Source organism: Pseudophryne corroboree, chromosome 1 (genome assembly GCF_028390025.1).
Source record: "Pseudophryne corroboree isolate aPseCor3 chromosome 1, aPseCor3.hap2, whole genome shotgun sequence".
NCBI classification, from domain to species: domain Eukaryota; kingdom Metazoa; phylum Chordata; class Amphibia; order Anura; family Myobatrachidae; genus Pseudophryne; species Pseudophryne corroboree.
This window is the reverse complement of record NC_086444.1, coordinates 1,157,547,491-1,157,563,039: the sequence shown is the minus strand read 5'-3', so window position 1 is coordinate 1,157,563,039 and position 15,549 is coordinate 1,157,547,491.

Below are 15,549 nucleotides of genomic sequence, written 5' to 3'. Positions count from 1 at the left end.
TAGACACAAGTAAGAGAATTCAATACATTTTTCATGGTGGGAAGGTGGTTACTGTAATGTAATTTGCACTGTGCCCTGACGAGAACCTCCACCATTTCAGCAATCGCAATGAATATTTCTGGCTGTACTGTCACTTTCTCAATAAAACCACACTTCCTGGTTGAGCTATAGTGGACTTACTCTAGTTCACATTCTGGGCTCGGCCAATCTCCTTAAATGCTGATATTTTTTTTTCACCCAAAATTCCTAAATTCCCTTGGAACATTGCCACTTCTTCTCAAAGGGACAGGTGTACTAGGCATTGGAGAGTCTTAAAGTGAAGAGAGATAAAGTACCAACCAGTCAGCTCCTAAATTCCATGTTACAGGCTGTGTTTGAAATATGACAGGAGCTGATTGGTCGGTAGTTTATCTCTCTCCACTTTATCACTCTCCAAGGATTAGTGCATCTTCCCCAAAGAGAGAAGACTGCGCTGATACAGTATTTCCCTGAAACACCTATGTTCTAGTTGTCGGCAGTCCACCTTCGGCACGCCATCGCATCCAACATCACTGCACAAAGTATTTTGACAGTAGCAAATATCGCTGAACTGCGCAAACTTCGCCATCATTTGCGTCCACCTCTGTATGAGGCCCTTTATTATCAATTTCGCATAAAAGAGATTTGTGTTTGGTTTCAGAGTAACAAAGAAGCAAGATGTTTGCTGTATGTACGTTTGGATTTGTGTGGAGAAGCCATTTAAAATATTAATTAAACATTTCTTCCTTCTCGCTGTGCATGAAATGTCTGGTATCTTCCAATGTGTACTACAATAGGGCCTGTGCGGGTGTAGTAACAGCTTATCATGTGTGGGTGCAGAACTGTATGTAGAAGGGACCGTATCTAAACAGAGAGCACACTGAGCTCCTGTGGAAGCTCAGAAGCAGTTTCCTTTCATGAGATAGTAACCAAGCTGCCCTTTAGCTAAACCAAATGTATTTATCTCGACTTATCTCACACGTTTACTAAACGTTTATCAGGAAGCTGAAGTTCTGTGGAATCTAAAGGGGGGTACATACGGAGAGATCAGTGCTTAAATTCTAAGCAATCTGACTAGATTGCTTAGAATTTAAGCACGGATCTCTCCGTGTGTATGCCCCACAGCGATAGCGATGCGCAGCCCCACGCATCGCTATCGCCCATGCTGAATTGGCCTTCATGCAGGCACAATCTAGCAGGTCGCTCATTTACCTGCTGGGGGAAATGAGCCCCCCCCCCCCCATCCACACTCCCCCGTCTTCCCCCCTCGCTCAGCACTCATCGCGCTGAGTGCTGAGCGGGGGGAGAGATGTGTGCTGAGCAGTCACTGATAGATCACTCACCACCAGGAGCAGTTCTTGGTGCGGGCAAGCAGTGCCTTTGCCCGGGGCGCTGCGGCCTGGGGGCGCGGCCGCAGTCACCCCGCAGGCACCGCCGCCTGCCCGCACTCCGCTCCACGGCTGCAGCAGACGCCGTGGGCTGTGTGGGCGTCCGCTGCAGCCGGCTCCAGGCACAGACACTAGAGGTCGTTATTGACCTCTAGTGTCTGTGCGGCGCTATGGGAGAGACGTCATTGACGTCTCTCCCATAGAGAGGAGCGGACGGCCAGACTGACGGAGCAGCAGCAGCAGAAGAAGCAGGGGCGGGGCAGTGGTAAGTATTGTTTTTATTATTTTGTGTGTGTGTGTGTGTTTGTAAGCGGGGGGGGGGCACAGCGACAGGGGGCAAATAAAGAGGGGGCACAACAACTGGGGGCAAATAAAGAGGAGGCACAAATACTGGGGGTACATAAAGAGGGGGCACAACTACAGGGGGCAAATAAAGAGGGGGCACAACAACTGGGGGCAAATAAAGAGGAGGCACAACTACTGAGGGCACATAAAGAGGGGGCACAACTACTGGGGGCAAAATAAAGAGGAGGCGCAAATAAAGAGGGGGCACAACTACTGGGGGCAAATAAAGAGGAGGCACAAATACTGGGAGCAAATAAAGAGGGGGCACAACTACTGGGGGCATATCTACAGGGGCAAATCAACTGGGGGGCACAGCTACTGTGAGCATAACTGGCCACGCCCCTCCCCTATGAAGCCACGCCCCCGCACACTAACTGTTTTGCCACGGGGGGGGGGGGGGGGGGGGCGGGCGCCAGTGGTAACTCTCGCACTGGGCGCCACAAGGAGTAGAACCGGCCCCGCTCACCACACATCTCTCCGTGTGTGTACGGGACTTAAAACTTCACCACATCAGGCTCAACTCACCCCTCTAATCTTCAAATACTAGTTCCAGCCTTTTTGCAATCACCATAAACGTTACTTAATTTGAACTTCTAGTTTTTATTAGCTGTTAGCCTGGAGAGGCTAGATGCAGGGTGTGGGTAAGTATACTGTAACACATGGGCGCCATTTTGAAAAGGCCTTTTGGCACTGTTAAAATTGCCACTTGGCCGTTAGTCACATGCATTTTAGGCTTTCTGTCTGAGGGCCTAATTCAGCATGGGCTGTAGACCGGGGTGGATTGGGATGGAAAACCAGCCCGGGAAATTTATGGAAGCAGCCCTAATGGGGGCGGGGTCTGCTGAGGGGTGTGGCCTGCCAAGGGAACCCTCCTCACAGGCCCTGCTTCTAAGTTGGATGCAGTTGTGGCCTTGCTTGATCTTTTGCTGCAGCATGCTAATGCCGTTACAATACACTTCCCTGGTGTACATTCATGCACATTGCCGTTTCTATAATATGTGCAATGTGTGTGGTGCACACAGGCTCCTGGGTCCAGGGGGGACCCCATACTGCACACATTGCATCCATTTTAATACTTACCATTCTGGAGTCCAGTTCCAGGCGCGGCGGAAATCGCTGCCGCGCATGGTGGGCACCATATTTCCGGAGGCCTGCGTATGCGCAGTAGACTCCGGTACAATGCCGGAGTCTACAGTGCCGTTCAGAGGAGGGGGCCCAGTGCACATGGGCCCCCTCCCCTCCTCTGTAGAAACGCCCCGGTTCATGCACCAAATATGCAAGGAGTGAGACACCCACTGTCAGTGTGTACAGATGCTGCAATAATGCTGCTTTGTGCATCTTTTGATGCCACCATCAGTAACACCTTTGAAACTTTTACCAGCCCTGTGCTAGGTGCAGATCATCTGTCTGAGTATGGCCTCCAATGTCATTGATTCAGTGGGGTATATTTACTAACATTCGTAATTCTCCCGATTTGGTGGGAGAATAATCACGAATGACATTGAAAGTGTAAAACTGCAACTTTTTGAATTTATTACGACTAATTTACTAAGCTGTCGTATTCTGCATTTTCTTTTGTTCCGATGTCGATGTCATTCGTGTTTTTTTTTTTTTTTTTTTACGGCAGTGATTAGCAAAACACTGCCGACTTTTTCTAAATGAATCTCGGCCGGATCTGTGTGATCCGTGCTGGGGTTCATTTTTTTTTTTTTTAAATAAGCACTGTAAAACTGTAAAAAAAATGGCGTGGGGTCCCCCCTCCTAAGCATAACCAGCCTCGGGCTCTTTGAGCCGATCCTGGTTGCAGAAATATGGGGGGAAAAATGACAGGGGTTCCCCCATATTTAAGCAACCAGCATCGGGCTCTGCGCCTGGTCCTGGTTCCAAAAATACGGGGGACAAAAAGCGTAGGGGTCCCCCGTATTTTTAAAACCAGCACCGGGCTCCACTAGCTGGACAGATAATGTCACAGCCGGGGGTCACTTTTATACAGTGCCTTGCGGCCGTGGCATCAAATATCCAACTAGTCACCCCTGGCCGGGGTACCCTGGGGGAGTGGGGACCCCTTCAATCAAGGGGTCCCCCCCCCCCAGCCACCCAAGGGCCAGGGGTGAAGCCCGAGGCTGTCCCCCCCATCCAATGGGCTGCAGATGGGGGGCTGATAGCCTTTTTGTAAAAGTGTAAGATATTGTTTTTAGTAGCAGTACTACAAGGCCCAGCAAGCCTCCCCCGCATGCTGGTACTTGGAGAACCACAAGTACCAGCATGCGGTGGAAAAACGGGCCCGCTGGTACCTGTAGTACTACTACTAAAAAAATACCCAAAAAAAGACAATACACACACACCTTGAAAGTAAAGTTTTATTACATCCATCCACACAAACATACATACATACTTACCTTATGTTCACACGCAGGTCGGTCCTCTTGTCCAGTAGAATCCATGGGGTACCTGTTGAATAAATTATACTCACCAGATCCAGTGTACCAGGCTCCTCGGATAATCCTTTTGTAATCCACGTACTTGATTAAAAAAAAAAGCGGTTGACCGAAAGTGACCTCACCGCTGACCACAAAGTTCCCACCATTGGTTACAATGGAGCGCATAGGCGCTACATTGTAACACTGCCGTGTGCCGCCTGTCATACAGTACAGGAGCACACAGCCGATCAGGAGGGTGCCACAACGTGGCGCTCCCTGATTGGCTGAAGAAACCCACTTAGACAGAAGTCAGAGTGGGTTTCTGGCATTCGGGGAAAGGGGACCCATGTGAAAACATGGGTCCCCTTTCAGTGCGTGGCTTGGGTCTCCGTTTTTTTATTTTAATCAAGTACGTGGATTACAAAAGGATTATCCGAGGAGCCTGGTACCCTGGATCTGGTGAGTATAATTTATTCAACAGGTACCCCATGGATTCTACTGGACAAGAGGACCGACCTGCGTGTGAACATAAGGTAAGTATGTATGAATGTTTGTGTGGATGGATGTAATAAAACTTTACTTTCAAGGTGTGTGTGTATTGTCTTTTTTGGGGTATTTTTTTAGTAGTAGTACTACAGGTACCAGCGGGCCCGTTTTTCCGCCGCATGCTGGTACTTGTGGTTCTCCAAGTACCAGCATGCGGGGGAGGCTTGCTGGGCCTTGTAGTACTGCTAATAAAAACAATATCTTACACTTTTACAAAAAGGCTATCAGCCCCCCATCCGCAGCCCATTGGATGGGGGGGGACAGCCTCGGGCTTCACCCCTGGCCCTTGGGTGGCTGGGGGGGGGGACCCCTTGATTGAAGGGGTCCCCACTCCCCCAGGGTACCCCGGCCAGGGGTGACTAGTTGGATATTTGATGCCACGGCCGCAGGGCACTATATAAAAGTGACCCCCGGCTGTGGCATTATCTGTCCAGCTAGTGGAGCCCGGTGCTGGTTTTAAAAATACGGGGGACCCCTACGCTTTTTGTCCCCCGTATTTTTGGAACCAGGACCAGGTGCAGAGCCCGATGCTGGTTGCTTAAATATAGGGGAACCCCTGTCATTTTTTTCCCCATATTTCTGCAACCAGGATCGGCTCAAAGAGCCCGAGGCTGGTTATGCTTAGGAGGGGGGACCCCACGCAATTTTTAATCAAAAAATTAACACTTTCCCACCCCTTCCCACTGATATACATGCACGGATCTCATGGATCCATGCATGCCTATCCAATCACGGCTCAAAAAAGCAGGTCTGGTTTTTTTTAGCACTTTTTTACGAGTTGTATTTTTTCACGGCAGTGTTTTTTTTTTTTTTGCTTTGCACTTCTTAGTAAATGACCGAGATTCATACTTAAACAGCCGCGTTTTGACCGATGGTGTATTCATTCGTATTTTTTTTGTTGGACTTCAAAAAAAATACGAATGCCCTCATCACTGCCAAGATTTGAGTTTAGTAAATGACCGAGATGACACTTTGAAGAAAAAACGGCATCTCGGTCAAAATCGGGACCTTAGTAAATATACCCCAGTGTCTCTGTATGCAACCACGTTCAGCAACACACCTGCACTACGATACATCTGAGGAATTCCTAGGAATTCCCACACATTTCTAATACACTACTGCATGCGTCTGAATCTGTACTACAACTCTGCACAAACTCCATCGGGATGCATGCACAGTGAAACTCAGAGGCGTGTGCAGACAAAAAACTTTGCAAAAAATAAAGAACGTTGACCCTACAGGGAAAAAATAAAATCATTGATGCCCTAGGCAAAATTTTGGCTGCTGCCCCCTAGACCTGCCGCTAGTTCCGCCTCTGACCCAGCTCCCCTCTCAGTTATGTCACACAGTAGTGTCCATTATTCACATTACACCACACTCTATAGTTCATTATTTACATTACACCACACAGTATCGCTCCTCATACACATTACACCACACCATATCACTCCTTATACACATTACTCCATACTATATCGCTCCTTATACACATTACACTGCACCGTACCGCTCCTTATACACATTACACTGCACCGTATTGCTCCTTATTCACATTACACCGCACCGTATCGCTCCATACACATTACACTGCACCATTTCACTCCATACATATTACTCCGCACCGTATCGCTCCTAATTCACATTACACCACACAGTGTTGCTCCTCATACACATAACACCGTACTGCATCACTCTTTATACACATTACACTGCACCGTATTGCTCCTTATTCACATTACACTGCATTGTATCGCTCCTTATCAACATTACACTGCACTGTATTGCTCCTTATTCACATTACACCACACCGCATTGCTCCATGCACATTACACTGCACCATATCACTCCATACATATTACACTGCACCATATCGCTCCTTATTCAGATTATACCACAGTATCGCGCCTCATGCACATTACACCGCACCGTATCGCTGCTTATACACATTACACCGCATGTATCACTACTTATACATATTACACCACACAGTATCGCTCCTTATAAACACTACACTGCACCATATTGCTCCTTATTCACATTACACCCCACTGTATCGCTCCATACACATTACACTGCACCATATCACTCCATACATATTACACTGCACCATATCTCTCCTTATTCACAGTACGCCTCACCGTATTGCCCATTATACTCATTACACTGCACCTTACTGATCCGTATTCACAGTACACTGCACCGTATTGCCCCTTATTCACATTACACCGCACCGTATAGCTCTTCATACACATTACACTGCACTGCTCCTTATTCACATTACACCGCAGCGTATCGCCCATTATACGCATTACACCGCACCGTACCGATCCATAGTCACAGTACACTGCACTATGTCACCCCTTATTCACATTATACCGCACCGGATAACTCCTCATACACATTACACTGCTCTGCTCCTTATTCACATTACACCACACCTTATCGCTTCATACACATTAAACTGCACCATATCACTCTATAAATATTACACCGCACCGTGGGGGTAATTCAGACCTGATAGCTAGGCTGAATTTTCTCACAGCCTGCGATCAGATCCAAACAGCGCATGCGTATGCACCACAATGCGCAGGTGCAACGGCCCTGCAGCAACGGGGATCGATGCATAGCAACAGGATGGTGCGAAAAAAACGATCACACGGGCGATCGCAAGGTGACTGACAGGAAGAGGGCATTTGTGGGTGGCAACTGACCGTTTTCAGGGAGTGTCTGGAAAAATAAAGGCGTGTCCAAGCGTTGGAAGGGAGGGTGTCTGATGTCAATTCCGGTCCTGGATAGGCTGAAGTGATCGCAGTGGCTAAATAAGTCCTGGGCTGCTCTGAGACTGCACAAAATCAGTTTGTGCAGCTCTGCTACACATGCATTCACACACTTGCACAGCTAAAATACACTCCCCCAGTGGGCGGCAACTGTCTGATCACAGGGCTGCAAAAATCGCTGCCCAGCGATCAGGTCTGAAATAGGCCCTGTATCGTTCCTTATTCACATTACACTGCACCGTATCGCCCATTATACACATTACACTGCATCGATCCATGGGGGTAATTCAGAGTTGATTGCAGCAGCAATTTTGTTAGCAGTTGGGCAAAACCATGTGCACTGCAGGTGTGTAGATATAACATTTGCAGAGAGAGTTAGATTTGGGTGGGTTATTTTGTTTCTGTGCAGGTTAAATACTGGCTGCTTTATTTTTACACTGCAATTAAGATTTCAGTTTGACCACACCCCTCCCAAATCTAACTCTCTCTGCACATGTTATATCTGCTCCCCCTGCAGTGCACATGGTTTTGCCCAACTGCTAACAAATTTGCCGCTGCGATCAACTCTGAATTAGGGCCCATATTCACAGTACACCACACCATATCGCTCCTTATTTACATTTTACCACACAGCGGGGAGTCATTCTGACCCGTTCGCACGCAGCGGTTTATCGCTACGGTGAGAACAGGTACGTAATGCGTATGCGCGGCTGCAGCAGTGCGCGTGCGCGACATTGCCCGGCGACAGGGGTCGCCGGGATACGTCGCGGCTCCCGAAGGAAGCGGTCACAGAGCCGACCGCAAAGAAGATTGACAGGAAGAAGGCGTTCCAGGGTGGATCCGGACCGTTTGGAGCCGTTTTCGGGGAGTGGTGAGTAAAATGCAGGCGTGTGCAGGAGAACGGAGGGCTGATGTCTGACGTCAAAGCCGGCTCCAGCATCGCAGGGATCGTTGCACAGCGTAAGTCCAGGCCTAGTCTTCTTTTGCTTGAAATTTTTTTCGCTTAGCAGGGCTGCACAAGCGTTCGCAGCCCTGCTAAGCTAAAATACACTCCCCCATAGGTATGTACTAGTTGATCGCAGCAGCATCAAAAAGTTGCTGGCTGCAATCAAAGTTGCTGGTTGCTGAATGACCACCAGTATCTCTCCTTATACACATTACACAGTGTGAGTGTGGTTATGGTTGTGACAACAGTCTGGGCATACAGGGCTCGTACCAGGAGATCTGTCAAATTACACCACACAGAGTCGCTCCTCATACACATTATACCACACCATATTGCTCCTTATACACATTACACCACACCGTATTGATACGTGTTCACAGTACTGTACAACGCACCGTATCACTCCTTATACACATTATACCACACTGTATCGGTCCTTATACACATTACACTGCACCGTATCGCTACATACACATTGCACTGCACCTAGGGGGTCATTCCGAGTTGATCACTCACTGCCATTTTCCGCAGCGCAGCGAACAGGTTACTGCTGCGCATGCGTATGCACCGCAATGCGCACGTGCGTCATACGGGTACAAAGCGGATTGTTGCTGGCCGATGGATTTAACGTAGAATCCATTCGCACAGCCGATCGCAAGGAGATTGACAGGAAGAGGGTGTTTGTGGGTGTCATCTGACCGTTTTCAGGGAGTGTTTGGAAAAACACAGGCGTGGCCAAGCGTTTGCAGGGCAGGTGTCTGACGTTAATACCGGGACCAAAAAGACTGAAGTGATCGCAAGGGCTGAGTAAGTCCAGAGCTACTCAGAAACTGCTAAAAAAAAAAATTGTCCCGTTTGGCTGCACACACTTTCGCATACTTGCAAAGTGGAAATACACTCTCCCGTGGGCGTCGACTATGCATTTGCACGGCTGCTAAAAGTAGCGAGAGAGCGATCAACTTGGAATAACCCCCCATATCACTCCATACATATTACACCGTATCGCTCCTTATTCACATTACACCGCACTATATCGCCCATTATACACATTACACCACACCGTATTGATCCGTATTCACAGTACACTGCACCGTATTGATCCATATTCACAGTACTGTACACCGCACCGTATTGATCCGTATTCGCATTACACCGCACCATATAGCTCCTCATACACATTACACCACACTGCTCCTTATACACATTACACCACACTGTATCGCTCCTTATTCACATTACACATCCGTATTGCCCACATAGTAATAGTATACACATATTTTCCACACAATAGTAGTAGTACCCCGTACACATATTGCCCACATAGTAGAAGTAGTGCCCACACATACAGTATATTGTCCACACAGTAGTAATAATGCCCCGCAGACATACATTGAGCACACAGTAATAACACTGCATGCACGTTAAGGAGCACTGCCACTGTGCCATACAGTAGTCCTGTCTCTGCCTCCCTCTCCCTCCCTGTATCAACCCATATGCAGCAGCACTCTTCTGGTGTCTGCTTCTGCCACAGCTTCTCGCTCCGCAGTGTGGAGTGTAGAAATGATGGGAGCAGGGGAAGGCAGCAGCGGTTGTCAGTGCAGGAAAGGAGCAGGGAGCAGAAGGGCCTCACTGAAGGAGCTGGGACTGAATTGGGAGTGAACGTCGGGTCCGCTGGTTATTAGAGCCGCGATGGTCCTAGCGTCCGCCAGGTCATAGAAAAACTGACGTGCAGTGCCGGTCTCAGTGCCACAAGCACTGCAGTGCTGCAGAGAGTGAGGCGTGGTTTGTCCAAAAAATAGCCGTGGTCGGCAGGTTCTGTCTGTCAACTAACGCTGCCTGATTGGAGCTGCCTATGGTATAGGGTTATACCTCACGTGTCTGATTGTGAGTCACACACAGGTCCAAATGTTGTCATTTTCTTAATGCAAATCTATTACAAAATGAGAGCTAACCGTCACCTTCTGTCATTTTATAGATAAATAACAGCTAACAGCTTATTGTTTTCCATGGACAACGTCTCCATTTTTATCTCCCTCAAAGGTTTGATAGATCTCCCCCTTGGAGGTATAATGACATAGTGTAGCAATTCTTACTATAGAGTGTGTATGAGGGAGTTGTATGAATTGCCCTGAGTGTGTGAGGAAGCTGTGTGACTGGTCTTGAGTGTGTAAGGGAGTTGTATGAATTGTCGTGAGTGTGTGAGGAAGCTGTGTAACTGGCAGTGAGTGTGTGAGGAAGTTGTGTGACTGCCACTGAGTGTGGGAGGGAGTTGTGTGACTGGCCCAGAGTGTGTGAGGGAGTTGTGTGACTGCCACCAAGTGTGTGAGGGAGCTGTGTGACTGGAACTGAGAGTGTGAGGGACTTGTATGAATTGTCCTGAGTGTGTGAGGGAGCTGTTTGACTGTCACTGAGTGTTTGACAGAGCTGTGTGACTGGCCCTTAGTGTGTGAGGGAACTGTGTGACTGTTACTGAGTGCGTGAGGGAGTTGTGTGACTGGCACTGAGTGTTTGAGGGAGCTGTGTGATTGGCACTGAGTGTGTGAGGGAGCAGTGTGGCAGGCCATGAGTGTGTGAGGGAGCAGTGTGACTGGCACTGAGTGTGTGAGGTAGCAGTGTGGCTGGCCCTGAGTATGTGATGGAGCCGTATGACTGGCACTGGCGATGTGAGGGAGCTGGGTGACTGCCACCAAATGTGTAGGGGAGTTGTGTGACTGACCCTGAGTGTGTGAGGGAGTTGTGTGACTGCCACCAAATGTGTAAGGGAGTTGTGTGACTGACCCTGAGTGTGTGAGGGAGTTGTGTGACTGGCCCTGTGTGAGGGAGTTGTGTGAGTGGCCCTGAGTGTGCGAGGGAGCTGTGTGACTGGCCCTGAGTGTGTCACAGAGCTGTGTGACTGGCCCTGAGTGTGTGAGGGAACTGTGTGACTGTCACTGAGTGCGTGAGGGAGTTGTGTGACTGGCACTGAGTGTTTGAGGGAGCTGTGTGATTGACACTGAGTGTGTGAGGGAGCAGTGTGGCAGGCCCTGAGTGTGTGAGCGAGCAGTGTGACTGGCATTGGGTGTGTGAGGTAGCAGTGTGACTGGCACTGAGTGTGTGTGGGAGCTGAGTGATTGGCACTGAGTGTGTAAGAGAGTTGTGTGACTGACCCTGAGTGTGTGAGGGAGTTGTGTGACTGGCACTGAGTGTGTGAGGGAGCTGTGTGACTGGCACTGAGTGTGTGAGGGAGCTGTGTGATTGTCACTGAGGGCGGGATGTACTAATGTACATCGCCTCCCATCGCCGCCCTGCGCCACGATGCTGATCGCATATGTACTAACATATGCGATCAGCGTTGCGGAGGACAGCTCTACCGATAAGAGCTGTCCTACGCGATGCACAGCGGCAGCCTGACTTTCGGGATTCGGCCCCAGAAGTCAGTCTGCGCATGCATAGGGTGACGGGCTGCGGCCGCAGAGCATCGGATCCCTCACACAGCGCCGCGGAGAGAAGCCCATAGGCTTCTATGGACTATCGCCAGCTAAAGCTGGTGAACCCCGCCGCGGCGCTGACCTCGCGTCCGGGGGATAGTACATCAGGAAAATGCGGTAAACAGGGGGTTTACCGCATTTTCCGCTTAGTACATCCCGCTCCATGTGTGTAAAGGAGCTGTGTGGCAGGCCCTGGGTGTGTGAGGGAGCCGTGTGATTGGCACTGAGTGTGTGAGGGAGCTGTGTGGCTGGCCCTGAGTGTGCAAGGGAGCTGTGTGACTGTCAATGAGTGTGTGAGGGAGCTATGTGACTGGCACTGAGTGTATGAGGAAGTTGTGTGACTGCCACCAAATGTATAAAGGAGTTGTGTGACTGACCCTGAGTGTGTAAGAGAGTTATGTGACTGGCCCTGTGTGACTGGCAATGAGTGTGTGAGAGAGCCATGTGACTTGCCCTGAGTGTGTGAGGGAGCCATGTGACTGGCACTGAGTGTGTGATGGATCTGTGTGAGTGGCACTGAGTGTGTGATGAGTTGTTTGACTGGCACCGAGTGTGTAAGGGAGTTATGTGACTGACCCTGAGTGTGTAAGGGAGTTGTGTGACTGACCCTGAGTGTGTGAGGGAGTTGTGTGACTGGCACTGAGTGTGTGAGGGAGTTGTGTGACTGGCACTAAGTGTGTGAGGGAGCTGTGTGACTGGCACTGAGTGTGCAAGGGAGCTGTGTGACTGTCAATGAGTGTGTGAGGGAGCTATGTGACTGGCACTGAGTGTATGAGGGAGTTGTGTGACTGCCACCAAATGTATAAAGGAGTTGTGTGACTGACCCTGAGTGTGTGAGAGAGTTATGTGACTGGCCCTGCGTGACTGGCAATGAGTGTGGGAGAGAGCCATGTGACATGCCCTGAGTGTGTGAGGGAGCCATGTGACTGGCACTGAGTGTGTGAGGGAGCTGTGTGAGTGGCACTGAGTGTGTGATGAGTTGTTTGACTGGCACCGAGTGTGTAAGGGAGTTATGTGACTGACCCTGAGTGTGTAAGGGAGTTGTGTGACTGACCCTGAGTGTGTGAGGGGGTTGTGTGACTGGCACTGAGTGTGTGAGGGAGTTGTGTGACTGGCACTAAGTATGTGAGGGAGCTGTGTGACTGGCACTGAGTGTGCAAGGGAGCTGTGTGACTGTCAATGAGTGTGCGAGGGAGCTATGTGACTGGCACTGAGTGTATGAGGGAGTTGTGTGACTGCCACCAAATGTATAAAGGAGTTGTGTGACTGACCCTGAGTGTGTGAGAGAGTTATGTGACTGGCCCTGTGTGACTGGCAATGAGTGTGTGAGAGAGCCATGTGACTTGCCCTGAGTGTGTGAGGGAGCCATGTGACTGGCACTGAGTGTGTGAGGGAGCTGTGTGAGTGGCACTGAGTGTGTGATGAGTTGTTTGACTGGCACCGAGTGTGTAAGGGAGTTATGTGACTGACCCTGAGTGTGTAAGGGAGTTGTGTGACTGACCCTGAGTGTGTGAGGGAGTTGTGTGACTGACCCTGAGTGTGTGAGGGAGTTGTGTGACTGGCACTAAGTGTGTGAGGGAGCTGTGTGACTGGCACTGAGCGTATGAGAGAGCCGTGTGAGTGGCATTGTTTGTGTGAGAGACTTGTATGTATGGCAATGTGTGTGTGTTTGAACTGCAGCCCATTCTCAACACAGCACTTCCATGATTAGAGAGTTACTTCTGGATTACTTCTATGAACAGAGATCATGTTTGTTCTATAAAATGAATTAAGTTTGGCAATTAGAATTCTTCATCCCAATCTACTGTATCTCTAGAAATTGTAGCTGGTATCACAAGGCGCTTCATACAGCTAGCAAAGCCCATGGAACACCCATTGGGACATCAAAACAACAACAAGAATTTGATCCTAGCTCCACAGCTAAATCAAAGGGATTAGGGCCTAATTCGTGATCGTGTGCAGATGCAATAGCAATTCTCTAGGCTATGGAACTGGTAATGTTGGAAAGTGAAGCTGCCGCCCTGAAATGAAAAGAGACGCCCACCGGAGCCATGGCAATCTCATTTGCAGTTGCTTACACATTGGCAGCCTATATGCAAAAATGAGGAACATCAAGGTTAAGGGTTGGTCTATGGCTACGCAGACAGGAAACAGCAGTAGCGACGCAGCCGCCATGTTTATGCACATACAAGCTTGCAGCTGATGGCAGATACATGCCCCGAAAATGGCCATTGCTTGACTGGAGCATCTGATTAGCTAATCACATATCCAAAGTCAATTAAATTCATTTGGATCCGTCACTAGGAGCGAGCCCTTGTTGTTCTATCAGGGGTTTGTTTCATTTTTATCCAACTGTACCAAATAATTTTATGTTTTAAATGAAGTTGCATAGATTTTTTTTTTTGTTATTTTTTTCAGTAAATAGTGATTATACATACTGATAATCATGTAATGATCATATGACACATATAGAAGTACGGTAGAAACATTTACTTTAAACCTAGATAAATAAGAACAAATAACACAAGATAACAGTGGGAAATGTCACAAGTCATTCTGTGGATCTTTAGTTTTTAGACTTTGAAACCCAGCACTGGAAATAAAGGACAGTGAAAGGTTAATCCTTTCTCACTGGAGCTTACTGTCATACCGAGCCAATCCATTCAGAAGTCATCTTCCAAGCAAAGACCTCGCCCTCATACAATGCATCTATACTGCACTTTATTAAAGGTGAAGTACAAGTGGTAACAGTCCTTTGAGAGAATCTTAGAATAGCTCAGACTGTGACGCCTTAGGTATTTCAAGTTATGTATTTTCTCCTGTGTAATGACACCACACAGTTTCACTATACTACCATATACAGAGCCGGCCTTAGGCATAGGCAAACTAGGCAAATGCCTAAGGCATTTGGTATGCTTAGGGGCACCAGCAGCTTCTGCTGATTAAAATGATATGCAGCATGCCTATATTCTGTGTGTGACTGCGGCTGTATCTGCATACGAATTGCTACGTTGCAGTGTATTCCTGGAAATCACTGTAATGTAGCATTTCGTATGCAGATACAGCCGCAGTCGCATACAGAATATAGGCACGCTGCATATCATTTTAATCAACAGAAGCTGCTTGTGCACCCTAGCCACATAGTAATGCAAATAAGATGCATTTTCATAAACAAAAGGCGCCCGACGTTAGCAGAGCTGCCAGCTGACTCATGCCAGGCATCTTCTGCAGAACTAGTGGTGGTGCTAGGGGGCACCAGCCAAAATCTTGCCTAGGGCATCATATTGGTTAGGGCCGGCTCTGCATATGTACATGTCTACTCTCCTGGAGTGTCCATGAGACTTCCAAATGTTGGGGAACACTCCCAGGAGAGTAGACCAGCTTTCAGGATGCTTGCCAACTGCCCAGTGAAGTGTGCCACCCAGATTCATTACATAAAGCATGGGGAACTGCGTCATCATGGTCACTACCCCCTCCCTTGTCCCTGTGGTGGTTGATGTTGCAAAATGCAGGGGCACCTCTACCTCCCAATCCGGATCTCCTGGAGAGAACAATGTAAAAAGATTTACAGTAAGTCCCAAACATGCCCATAATGCCATCATAGTCCCCTTCGTTGTCCAGGTCAGAAATAGTGGGGGTCAT